The following is an 11,603-nucleotide window of genomic DNA, read 5'->3' as shown; positions in this document are numbered from 1 at the left end:
TAATTTGTTACCCACCAAATACGATCTACCACTTAGTAATAACTAATTATAAATACTGCTAAACTATCCTGACTAGCAAACACTGGAAATAATTGATTATGTGATAAAAAAGATTTCTTGAACGAAATAGTCACTTATTCTTTCACTCAATAAAGATATATTGCCTATGTTGTCATATTGATATAAGCACTCTGCTGAGTTTGGTCTTGAAATTAAATTCAAATTTCAGAAGCAAATATAGGCCAGTCTGCATGGAATTTGTATATATATATTTTTTAATATATATGTATTTATTTACTTTTATGATTATTAGATTAACTTTTTTCTGTAACCATTTTATACTATATACTTTATATACATACTACATATATACTTTTTTCTGTAATGGCATATAGTATAAATAGTATACTAAATGGTATATATACTATATATGGTATATAACCAAATAATCATAAAAGTAAATATATAATTACAAAAGATATATGTATAAAATAAAATCACAGCATAGTAAATAATATGACAGGAAAGTATTATTTTTTTTCTGAGGATGTGACTTTGAGTTAATATTTGAAAACTTGGTACATGTTACCCAGATGAGGGGATCTGGCTTGGGAATGGGAAGAAAGGAAGAGCTTTGTAGACTTAGGAAGCAGCACACAAAATGATCTGGAGTGGCAAAGGAACATGATGATTTAATTATTTTAATGTATTTTGGCCATCTTCATTCAACTCATTTATCTATAAAGGGTTTTAAATAAAATGTACTTTATTTCCATATAAGTCCTCTATCATGCTTAAAATTAAGTAAATATCTGTCAGACTGGAAAATATGAGTAGGTCCACTCTGAGTCTAGGTTATCAAATAAGAAGTTATATGAATATCCATGAACAAGATCTTGTGATTCTCAAGGTTACACGAGTTATCTCACCACAACTGAAAGTCTGTAGAGTATTATATGAGAAATTATAATGGGGCATCTAAAGTTAGCAAAATATTTAGAAGCAAAGTAGAGAAAAGCATTACATAGTCATTTTAAAGTATGTGTTATGTTCCAGATTCTGCCACATGGGTTAGGGAATTTTTTATTCACTGGGCGAGCAGTTATTGGGCATCTACATTAAACCAAGAACAAGTCTAGACTTGAGAGCTACAGCAGTAAACCACACATCCTGCCTTTATAAGACTTGATGCTCTAGGAAGAAGAGGGACGCACAAATCAGGTAGTTGGCAACTATACACAAAAAATTTAACGGAGACTTCACTGTGGCAGAGATGTTTGAGCTAGGTCTGTTGGATGGCCCTTCTGTAAGTGGAAAGGGCACACGGATTCATATACGCATGGATGGAAGGCTGAAAGAACATGGTACATATGGAAAAGAGTGAATGGTTTGTGATGAGCACTGTATACAGGAAGAAAGTACATAAGAAAAAGACGAGGAAGGTTAGCCAAGATTATGAAATTTATAATTTGTCACAATGACAATACAGTCCATTGCATCTTTTTAATCCAGAAAGAAATATGATCAGTTTTGTTTAAATAGCATAAGTATTGAATCTCAGAATGTGAAAATGAGAATCTGTGAGCATTGTCAGGAAGAAAATACAATAGTCTAGGTGAAAGATAATGAGGGCCAGGCAAAGTAAGTCAGGTTCAGGCAATGAAGATACAGACAAAAAAGAGTCACCTAAAAACAGAATATTAAATGTACAACTTGGAGCAGATGTCGTGAGCCTGGGCTTAGAAAAAGGCAGCAGGATTCTTGTCAAAAGAGTAACAAAGCATGTGTATGTCACACAGCAACACACACAACAGGAGGAAAACAATCCGCAGAAATGGAAATGGAATTTTTGTTAAGACTCAGAAGGCTGTCAGAGTGTATAGTCACTTGGAATATTACTTAAATAAATACTGTTATTTTATAACCTGAAACATCCCTTACATCTTTCAAGCTAGCCTGAAATGATCTAAAAAGATGTCAAAAAGACCCTGCAATGGCAGGAAAAGAAAAAAGGAAACAGAAAAACAGGGAAGAAAAAAGAAGCTGAATGCAAAAGTGCATGGAGATTTAGAAGTGGCTACCAGCTCTCACAATCACACATGACCATCTTCTCATAACTGTGATATGGCAGTTTCTGTCATACTCAACATCATTTTAAATGATCCATGCATTTTTTTTAGTATGTGTTCACTTTCTAACTCTCCACTCCTCAAACTTCCAACATGTCTTCCCTTATAGTTACTTTCTCATGATAAATTCGCTTCTTATTTCAGTGAGAAAAAAATGAAAAACAGCAATTGCTCAAGCATCAGGAAATATTCTGTTAACCTTCTCATTATAATACAGCTTTCTTGACCTCAGATCTCTTTATAGCTATTCCCCCATTTTTCCACTCCTCTTGTTTTTTTTTTTTTCTTTTTTTCTTTTTTTAGACGGAGTCTCACTCTGTCACCCAGGCTGGAGTGCAGAGGCACGATCTGGACTCACTGCAAGCTCTGCCTCCTGGGTTCACGCCATTCTCCTGCCTCAGCCTCTGGAGTAGCTTGGATTACAGGTGTCCACACCATGGCCAACTATATTTTGTATTTTTACTAGAGATAGGGTTTTGCCATGTTGGCCAGGGTGGTCTTGAACTCTTGGCCTCAAGTGATCTACCCACCTTGGCCTCCCTAACTGCTGGGATCACAGGCACAAGCCACTTTGCCCAGCCAACATGTTCTTCTTTTGGCTTCTGGGAAATCCTCTGTTCCATTTCACTTTGCCTCACTGGCTAATTGTTAGTGTATTAGTCCATTTTCACACTGCCAATAAAGACATACCCGAGACTGGGTAATTCATAAACAAAAAAGATGTAATGTACTCACAGTTCCACGTGGCTGGGGAGGCCTCACAATCATAGCAGAAGATGAAGGAAGAGCAAAGGGATTTACTACATGGCAGCAGGCAAAAGAGAGAATGAGAGCCAAGCAAAAAGGGAAACCCCTTATCAAACCATGAGATATCCTGAGACTTACTACCACAAGTACAGTATGGAGGAAACCTCCCCCATGATTCAATTATCTCCCACTGGGTCCCTCCCACAACACATTGGAATTATGGGAGCTACAATTCAAGATGAGATTTGGGTTGGGACACAGCCAAACCATACCAGTTAGACACTTTTGCTGATTCCTCCTTGTCAGCCTGATCTCCTTTTATAGGAGTGCTCCAGGACTTCAGCCTTGATCCTATTTTATTTTCTGTCCACATTTACTCCATGGGTGACCTGATCCAGTTTCTTGGCTTTAAAGAATATCATCTGCTGATGATTCTCAAATCTATATTCCCAGACTGGACTGCTCTGTAACAAGAGGTTAGAACATACAACTGTCTATGCACAATTTTTATTCTGATGGTAACATATATTGCAAACTCAACTTATGTTATAAATAAATGTTTGGTTTATCTAAAACTAAACTGGTTTCCCCTATACCCAATCCTTTTCATCGTAGTTAATGTCAACTCCATTCTTCTGGGTGCTTAGGACAAAAACCTCAGAGGCATCCCATCTTTCACAGCAAAATTCAATTCTAAAAGCAAATCCTCTTGGCTCTATAGCCAAAATATATCCGGAATCTGACCATTTCTCATCACCTTTTCTGCCACCACCCTGTTCAAAGCCACCATGATCTTCCACAACATCCCATAAATTTTAGTATGTTGTTTCCATTTTTATTTGTTTCAAGGTATTTTTTTGTTTCTCTTTTGATTTTTTCTTTGAGTTATTGCTTGCTCAGAATTTCATTGTTTAATTTTCACATATTTGGAAATTTTCTAATTTTCTTTCTGTTACTGGTTTCCAGTTGTATATACTTGTGGACAGAAAAAATACTTGCTATATTTCAGTACTTAAAATGTGTTAAGACTTGTTTTGTTGCCAAAGATACAATTTATCCTGAAGAATGTTCTGTATGTGCTTATAAAAGAATGTATATTCTGCTACTGTTGGGTGGAATGCTTTGTATATGTCTCATGGTCTCTTTTGCTTAACTTTGTGTATAATTTTTTTTCTATCCCTTCACTTTAAGACTATGTGCGCCCTTAAAGCTAATGTGAGTCTCTTGTAGGCACTAAATATTGGATTTTGTTTGTTGTTTTCTTTTTTTAATCCATTCAACCACTGTATGACTTTTGATTGTCAAATTAAATCCTTCCATCTTTAAAATAATTATTAATAGATAAGAAATTATCTGAATAGCAAAAGCATCTTGAACAAAAAGAACAAAGCTAGAGGTGTCATACTACTAGCTTTCAAAATGTACTAAAAAGCCATAGTAATCAAAACAGCATGGCATTCGCATAAAAACAGATATATAAACCAATGAAACAGAATAGAGAGCACAGAAATAAATCCACACATTGTTGTTCAATTGATTTTTTGATGAACATGCCAAGAACACACAATAGGGAATGGACAGTTGCTTCAATAAATAGTGTTGAGAAAACTGGATATCCACATATAGAATAAAATTGAACCTTTATCTCATGCCATATATAATAATAAACTCAAAATTGATTGAAGACAAATGTAAAACTTGAAACTCTAAAACTACTGGATGAAAACATATGAAAAAGCTTCTTGACATTGGTCTGGCCAATGATTTTTAAAATATTATCCCAAAAGCAAAATCTACAAAAGCAAAAAACTGACAAATTAAAATGCATGGAATAAAAAGGCTTCTTCACAGCAAAGAAAACAACAAAGACACATTATACATCTGATAAAGAGTTAATATCTAAAACACAGAAGGAATTCAAACAACTCAACAGTAAGAAAACAAAGCAATTTAAAAATTGGTGAAGAACCTGAATAGACATTTCTCAAAATAAGGCATATATATGGCCAAAAAGTATAAGGAAAAATATATAACTATATATTTCAACATCATTAATTATCAGGGAAATGCAAATAAAACCATGAGATATCACCTCACACCTGTTAGAATATCTATTACCAAAAAGATAGATAACAAGTGTTGGCAAAATGTGGAGAAAAGAGAATCTTGGTATATCGTTGGTAAGAATAAAAATTGGTGCATTCAGCCAGGCGCGGTGGCTCATGCCTGTAATCCCAGCACTTTGGGAGGCCGAGGCTGGTGGATCATGAGGTCAGGAGATCGAGACCATCCTGGCTAACACGGTGAAACCCTGTCTCCACTAAAAATACAAAAAATTAGCCAGACAGGGTGTCGGGCACCTGTAGTCCCAGCTACTTGGGAGGCTGAGGCAGAAGAATGGCGTGAACCCGGGAGGTGGAGCTTGCAGTGAGCCAAGATCGTGCCACTGCACTCCAGCCTGTGCAACAAAGCAAGACTCTGTCTAAAAAAAAAAAATTGGTGCATTCATCATGAATAACCATATGGAGGTGAGATGGTTTGGCTGTGTCCCCATCCAATTCTCATCTTGAATTGTAACTCTCACAATTCCCATGGGTCCTGGGAGGAACCCAGTGGAAAGTGATTGAATTATGAAGGCGGGTCTTTCTTGTGCTGTTCTAGTAATAGTGAATGAGTCTCACAAGATCTGATGGTTTTAAAAACAGGAGTTTCCCTGGACAAGCTCGCTCTTTTTGCCTGCTTCCATTTACATAAGATGTGACTCATTCCTCCTTCTCTTCTACCATGATTATGAGGCTTCCACAGCCACACAGAACTGTAAGTGCATTAAACCTCTTTCTTTTGTACCTTGCCCAGTCTTGGATATGTCTTTATCAGCAGTATGAAAATAGACGAATACAGTAAGTAAATTGTTACCAGGAGAGCAGAGCACTGCTGAAAAGATATCCAAAAATGTGGAAGTGACTTGGAAGTGAGTAACAGGCAGAGGCTGGAATAGTTTGGAGGGCTCAGAAGAATTCAGGAAAATGTGGAAAAGTTTGGAACTTCCTAGAGACTTGTTGAATGGCTTTACCCAAAATGCTGCCAAAGATGTGGACAATAAAGTCCAGGCTGTGGTGATCTTAGATGGAAATGAGAAACTTGTTGGGAACTGGAGCAAAGATGACTTTTGTTATGTTTTAGCAAGGAGAGTGGTGGCATTTTGCCCCTGCCCTAGAGATTTATGGAAATTGGAACTTGAGAGAGACGATAGAGGGTATCTGGCAGAAGAAATTTCTAAGTAGCAAAGCATTCAAGAGGTAACATGGCAGCACACCAACATGGCACATGTATACATATGTAACAAACCTGCACGTTGTGCACATGTATGCTAGAACATAAAGTATAATTAAAAAAAAAAAAAAAAGAGGTAACTTGGGTGCCCTTAAAGGCACTCAATTTGAAAAGGGAAGGAAAGCATAAAAGTTCAGGAAATTTGCAGCCTAACAATGAGATAGAAAAGAAGATCCTATTTTCTGAGGAGAAATTCAAACCAGCTGCAGAAATTTGCATATGTAACAAGGAGACAAACGTTAATCCCCAAGACAACGGGGAAAATGTCTCCAGGGCATGTCAGAGGTCTTCACAGCAGCCCCTCCCAGAGGCCTAGGAGCAAAAAGTGGTTTTGTGAGCCAGGCCTAGGGTCCCTGTATTATGTGCACCCTAGGGACTTAGTGTCCTGCATCCTAGTCACTCCAGCCATGGCTGAAAGGATCCAATGTAGATCTCAGGACATGGCTTCAGAGGGTGCCAGTCTCAAGTCCTGGCAGCTTCCACATGGTGTTGAGCCTGCAAGTGCACAGAAGTCAAGAATTAAGGTTAGGGAATCTCCACCTAGATTTCAGGGGATGTATGGAATGCCTGGGTATCCAGGCAGAAGTTTGCTGCAGGGGTGGGACTCTCATGGAGAACCTCTGCTAGGGCAATGCAGAAGGGAAATGTGAGGTCTGAGCCCACACAGAGTCCCTACTGGGACGCCATCTAGTGGAGTTGTGAAAAGAAGGCTATTGTCCTCCAGACCCCAGGATGGTATACACCGACAGCTTGCACCATGCATATGGAAAAGCCACAGACACTCAACATCAGCCCCTGAAAGCATAGGGAGGGAGACTGTAGCCTGCAAAGTCAAAGGGCTGGAGCTGCCCAAGACCATGGGAACCCACCTCTTGCATCAGTGTGATCTGAATGTGAGACACGGAGTCAAAGGAGATCATTTTGGAATTTTAAGATTTGACTGCCTTGCTGGATTTCTAACTTGCATGGGGCCTGTAGCCCCTTTGTTTTAGCCAATTTCTCCCATTTGCAATGGCTGTATCTACCCAATGGCTGTACCCTCATTGTGTCTAGGAAGTAGCTAACATGCTTTTGATTTTACAGGCTCCTAGGCAGAAAAGACTTGCCTTGTCTCATCTGCTCCTACGTAGATGAGATGTTGGACTGTGGACTTTTGAGTTAAGACTTTGAGGGACGGTTAGGAAGGCAATATTGGATTTGAAATGTGAGGACAGGAGATTTGGGAAGGGCTGGGGGTGGAATGATATGGTTTGGTTGTGTCCCAATCCACATCTCATCTTGAATTGTAACTCCCACAATTCCCACATGTCCTAGGAGGAGCCCAGTGGGAGGTGATTGAATTATGGGTGTGAGGCTTTCCTGTGCTGTTCCTGTGATAGTGAATGAGTCTCACAAAATTTGATGGTTTTAAAAACAGGAGCTTCCTTGCATAAGCTCTTGCTCTTTGCCTGCCACCCTCCACATGTGAGTTGCTCCTTCTTGCATTCTGCCATGATTACGAGGCCTCCCCAGCCATGTGGAACTGTAAGGACATTAAACATTAAGCCTGTTTCTTCTGTAAATTGCCCAGTCTCAGGTATATCTTTATCAGCAGAGTGAAAACGGACTAATACAGGAGGTTTCTCTAAAAAATCAGAAATAGAATTACTATATAATCCAGCAATTCTGTAACTGCATATAAATCCAAAGGAAATAAAATCAGTATGTCAAAGAGCACCCCATGTTCATTGCAGCATTATTCATAATATCCAAGTTATGGATTCAACCTAAGCAATCATTGATGAAAGAATGGATAAAGAATATGTGATGTATACGTACACACACACACACACAATAGGCTATTATTCAGCCTTAAAATGAAAGGTAATCCTGTCATTTGTGACAGCAGGGATGAACCCAGAGGATAAATAATAGAATGATGATTGCCAAGGACAAGAGGGTGGAGAAAATGGGGAGTTTTTGATCGATGGGTACAACGTTTCAATTATACAGGATGAATACATTTTGGAAATCTAGTTTGTGGCATGGCCACTACAATGGTTTGATTATGCGTTTCTCCAAAATTTATATATTAAAATCTAATCACCAAGGTCATGATATTCAAAGGTGGAGCTTTTAGGTGATTAGGTGATGAGGGCTCTACCCACATGAATGATATGAATCCCTTTATTGAAAAAGCTGGAGATAACTAGCTACACTGTTTGCCCTTCCTCCTTCTCCCATGTGAGGAGGCAGCAACAAGGTGTCATCTTGGAAGCAGAGAATAGCCCTCACAAGACACCAAATCTGCTAGTTCCTTGATCTTGGATTTCCCAGTCCCTGGGAAGTGAGAAGTAAATTTCTGTTATTTATAAATTACCCAGTCTGTGCTGTTTTGTTATAGAAGCACGAACTAATTCAGTGACTATAGTGCCTATAGTTAATAAGTCCTGTATTATATACTTGAAAATTGCTAAGTAAGTAGATCTTAAATGTTCTTACCACATATGCAAAAAAGGTAACCATATGAGGTGGTGGATATGGCAACTAGCTTGATTGCAGAAATCACTTGACAATGTATATCAAAACATCACATTGTACACTATCAATACATACAGTTTTTATTTGTGAATTATGTATCAATATGGTTGAGGAAGGGGAGCCACCATCATCTTTCCCATGGATAATTGTAACTGCCCGCAAAGTGTTTTTCTTACTTTCATCTTTGTCTATTATCTGTTCTCAAACAGGCAGAGTGATCACCTTAAAATGCAATTCAGAACATTTTATTCTGAGCTTGAAACCTTCCCCTTGCTCCTCATCTAACTCAGACTAAATGCCAAAGACTTCATCATCCACTTCTGTGGCCACGTCTCCTACTACCTGCCTCTCACTCATTTTGCAAAACCTTGCTGCCTTGAATTCCACTCCCTCAAATATCCCGTATTTTTTTCTTGACCTTATTAGAGAGTCTTTATGCAACCATCACTATCTCTGGAAACCTTCTTTGACGACTCTACATAAAATTACCACACATCCCATCAGTATACCCAATAACCTGCCATTCCTTATTTTATGAGTAATATTTTTCAAATATAATTTAGTGGACTCATTTATTTTCTCTGACCACTCACCAGAATCTCTCCTGAGGACAGAGATTCTGGTTATTGCTATTTGTTGTTGTTTACTGTTGAATCTACAGCACAAAGATCCATTTAGCACTTAGAAGTCATTAAGTAAATAGCTGTTGAATAGATAAATTACAAATCTTTCATTCTGTTAAAATACTATCAGGCTGAATACTAGATAAAAGGAGTAGCAGCAGGGAAAAGGAAGGATAAAAAAAGAAGTCTTTCCCCCCAGTGAAGAGGGCCCCAGCCACCTGGTAGTTGCGAACATTGGAAGGGTTTTCAATGGTCATGTTCAAACCCATAGCTATACAATAGAAACATTTCTAGCAAAGTTGTTATTTTGAAAAAGTCTATTCGAATAATCTGATTGTATTTTAAACTCATTTTATCATTGGGTTAATATAGGGCATGATAATTGCTTTGTATCAATTTTACAGCTTCATAAGCTGAAGCACAGAAAGGATAAATACAGAATTTATCCAGAATCTCAAGGCAAGTCAGTGATGGAGTCAGAATAATAAAATATGATTTCCTCATTCTGGACACTATCTTAAGTCTCTAAGAGCTACTTTATAAGATGAATCGATTTTTAAAATATAGCATTTTGTAGTCACAGTATTTCCTAAAGAATAATGGCATAAGGTTTTTGATATTATTACTTCTATAGTGACTCACAACCAGAAAGAAACCAGTAGTTAGGATAAGAGAAGAACCTGTTTTTATGTCAAATTATAGCTATTTACAAGGACAGAGGCACATATAACATATGGCTCAAGTCCTATTGATTCTGCTTATGCCCATGATGTTTCTAAAGTGTTAGATGTTCAAATGCCTTCTAGCTTTCATTTCTACCTGCTAAGTTATTCCCATTAACATTAATAGTTCCAGAACACATTCAAAGGATGTGCAGTATTTCATATAATTTTATTAGCAATTATGTTATGACCAGTTATATTTCCAGTCATATTTACTATGATGTTATGCAAGTATATTTTCCCTGAGAAAAATTTCAAGCGGTCATCAAAGGTCCATGGCATATTTTAAATGGAATTCCTATTGTGACATGATTAACTTTTCATTCTTGAGCGTTAAAAGCATCATCAGTCATTTCTTTTGCATTTAGACCAGGATATCATTACAATATATCACCTAAATGAAGGCTAAGGAGCAGCACAATAAGATGTAAATACCTTTCCTTTTATGGCTCAGTGTCTTCAAAATGTATACCCAAGAGGGATGTCTGGTTTCTGGTCTTTAAATTAATTTATTCCAGTTTTTCATAGGCTGTCAAATAACCTGAAGATAATATTGCTCCTATGTTTACCAGTTCATTGTTAAGGTTTTCATCAAGTACATCTTCATATTCTTAAAATTAGTCTCTTAGTAGCAGAGGCTCTCTTTGCACTTTTTGTAAACATAGAGTATAAAATGTTGCAGTCCTAAGGTCACAGCAGTTAAGAAAACATTGCGAATACAAAATAACTAAGCTAGAAGAAATCTAATCAGTTGCTTTTTTGTCTGACTTTCCTTCCTGCCGAGTGTGAAAAGTGGGCTCTCAGGTACATGTAGGTTGTGAAAGTAATTTCCTCTCATTTCCTGAAGTGTCCAAATTATTTCCTATCCATCCTGCCTTTTCTAGTGTCAAAGGTATGAGAATAAAACCTTCACTTTCAATCTAATTATTTTGACTCTGACTCATACTCTCCAGTTTCTATTGAAACCACAATTCTCCAGGTCAATAAGTATGTTACTTTTTGAGTTTTATATCTCCTTTTTGACTTGTTTCTTAATATTTTCTTTGGTTTTCATTGAGGTCAAGAAGGGAAGATCAATAAAACCTGAAACAAATAAGTCATAAAGAAGCAATCGGCACTACTTATTCGACTAGGTTTATTGTAACACAGCATATCAACTGAATGTTAAAAATGTTAAATTGTCTGTAACAGAACAAAATGAGTTACTAACAGATTCATTTATCCTGCAGGGAAACTCAAAAGCCTCATATGTATGTTTGTGTGTATGTATCTATATCTGTATTTGTTTCCATGCTTCTATCCTCTCTCTCTCTCTCTCTCTGTGTGTGTGAGTGTGTCTGTGTGTGTGTGTGTGTGTGTGTGTATAGCCAAGGGACTATCAGTTTTAAATATTTTAGGTATTTAAACATTGATTTTTTAACTAAGATGTATCAGTTCTGGCCCTCTTATTCAATTTTGAAACTGTATTCTGTAAAAAGTTTATGAAACTGAAAACAATATATATTTTTTCATATTTTTCCATTATATTT

This window comes from Macaca mulatta, chromosome 5 (assembly GCF_049350105.2).
Source record: "Macaca mulatta isolate MMU2019108-1 chromosome 5, T2T-MMU8v2.0, whole genome shotgun sequence".
In the NCBI taxonomy this organism is placed as follows: Eukaryota; Metazoa; Chordata; class Mammalia; order Primates; family Cercopithecidae; genus Macaca; species Macaca mulatta.
This window is presented reverse-complemented; position numbering follows the sequence as displayed.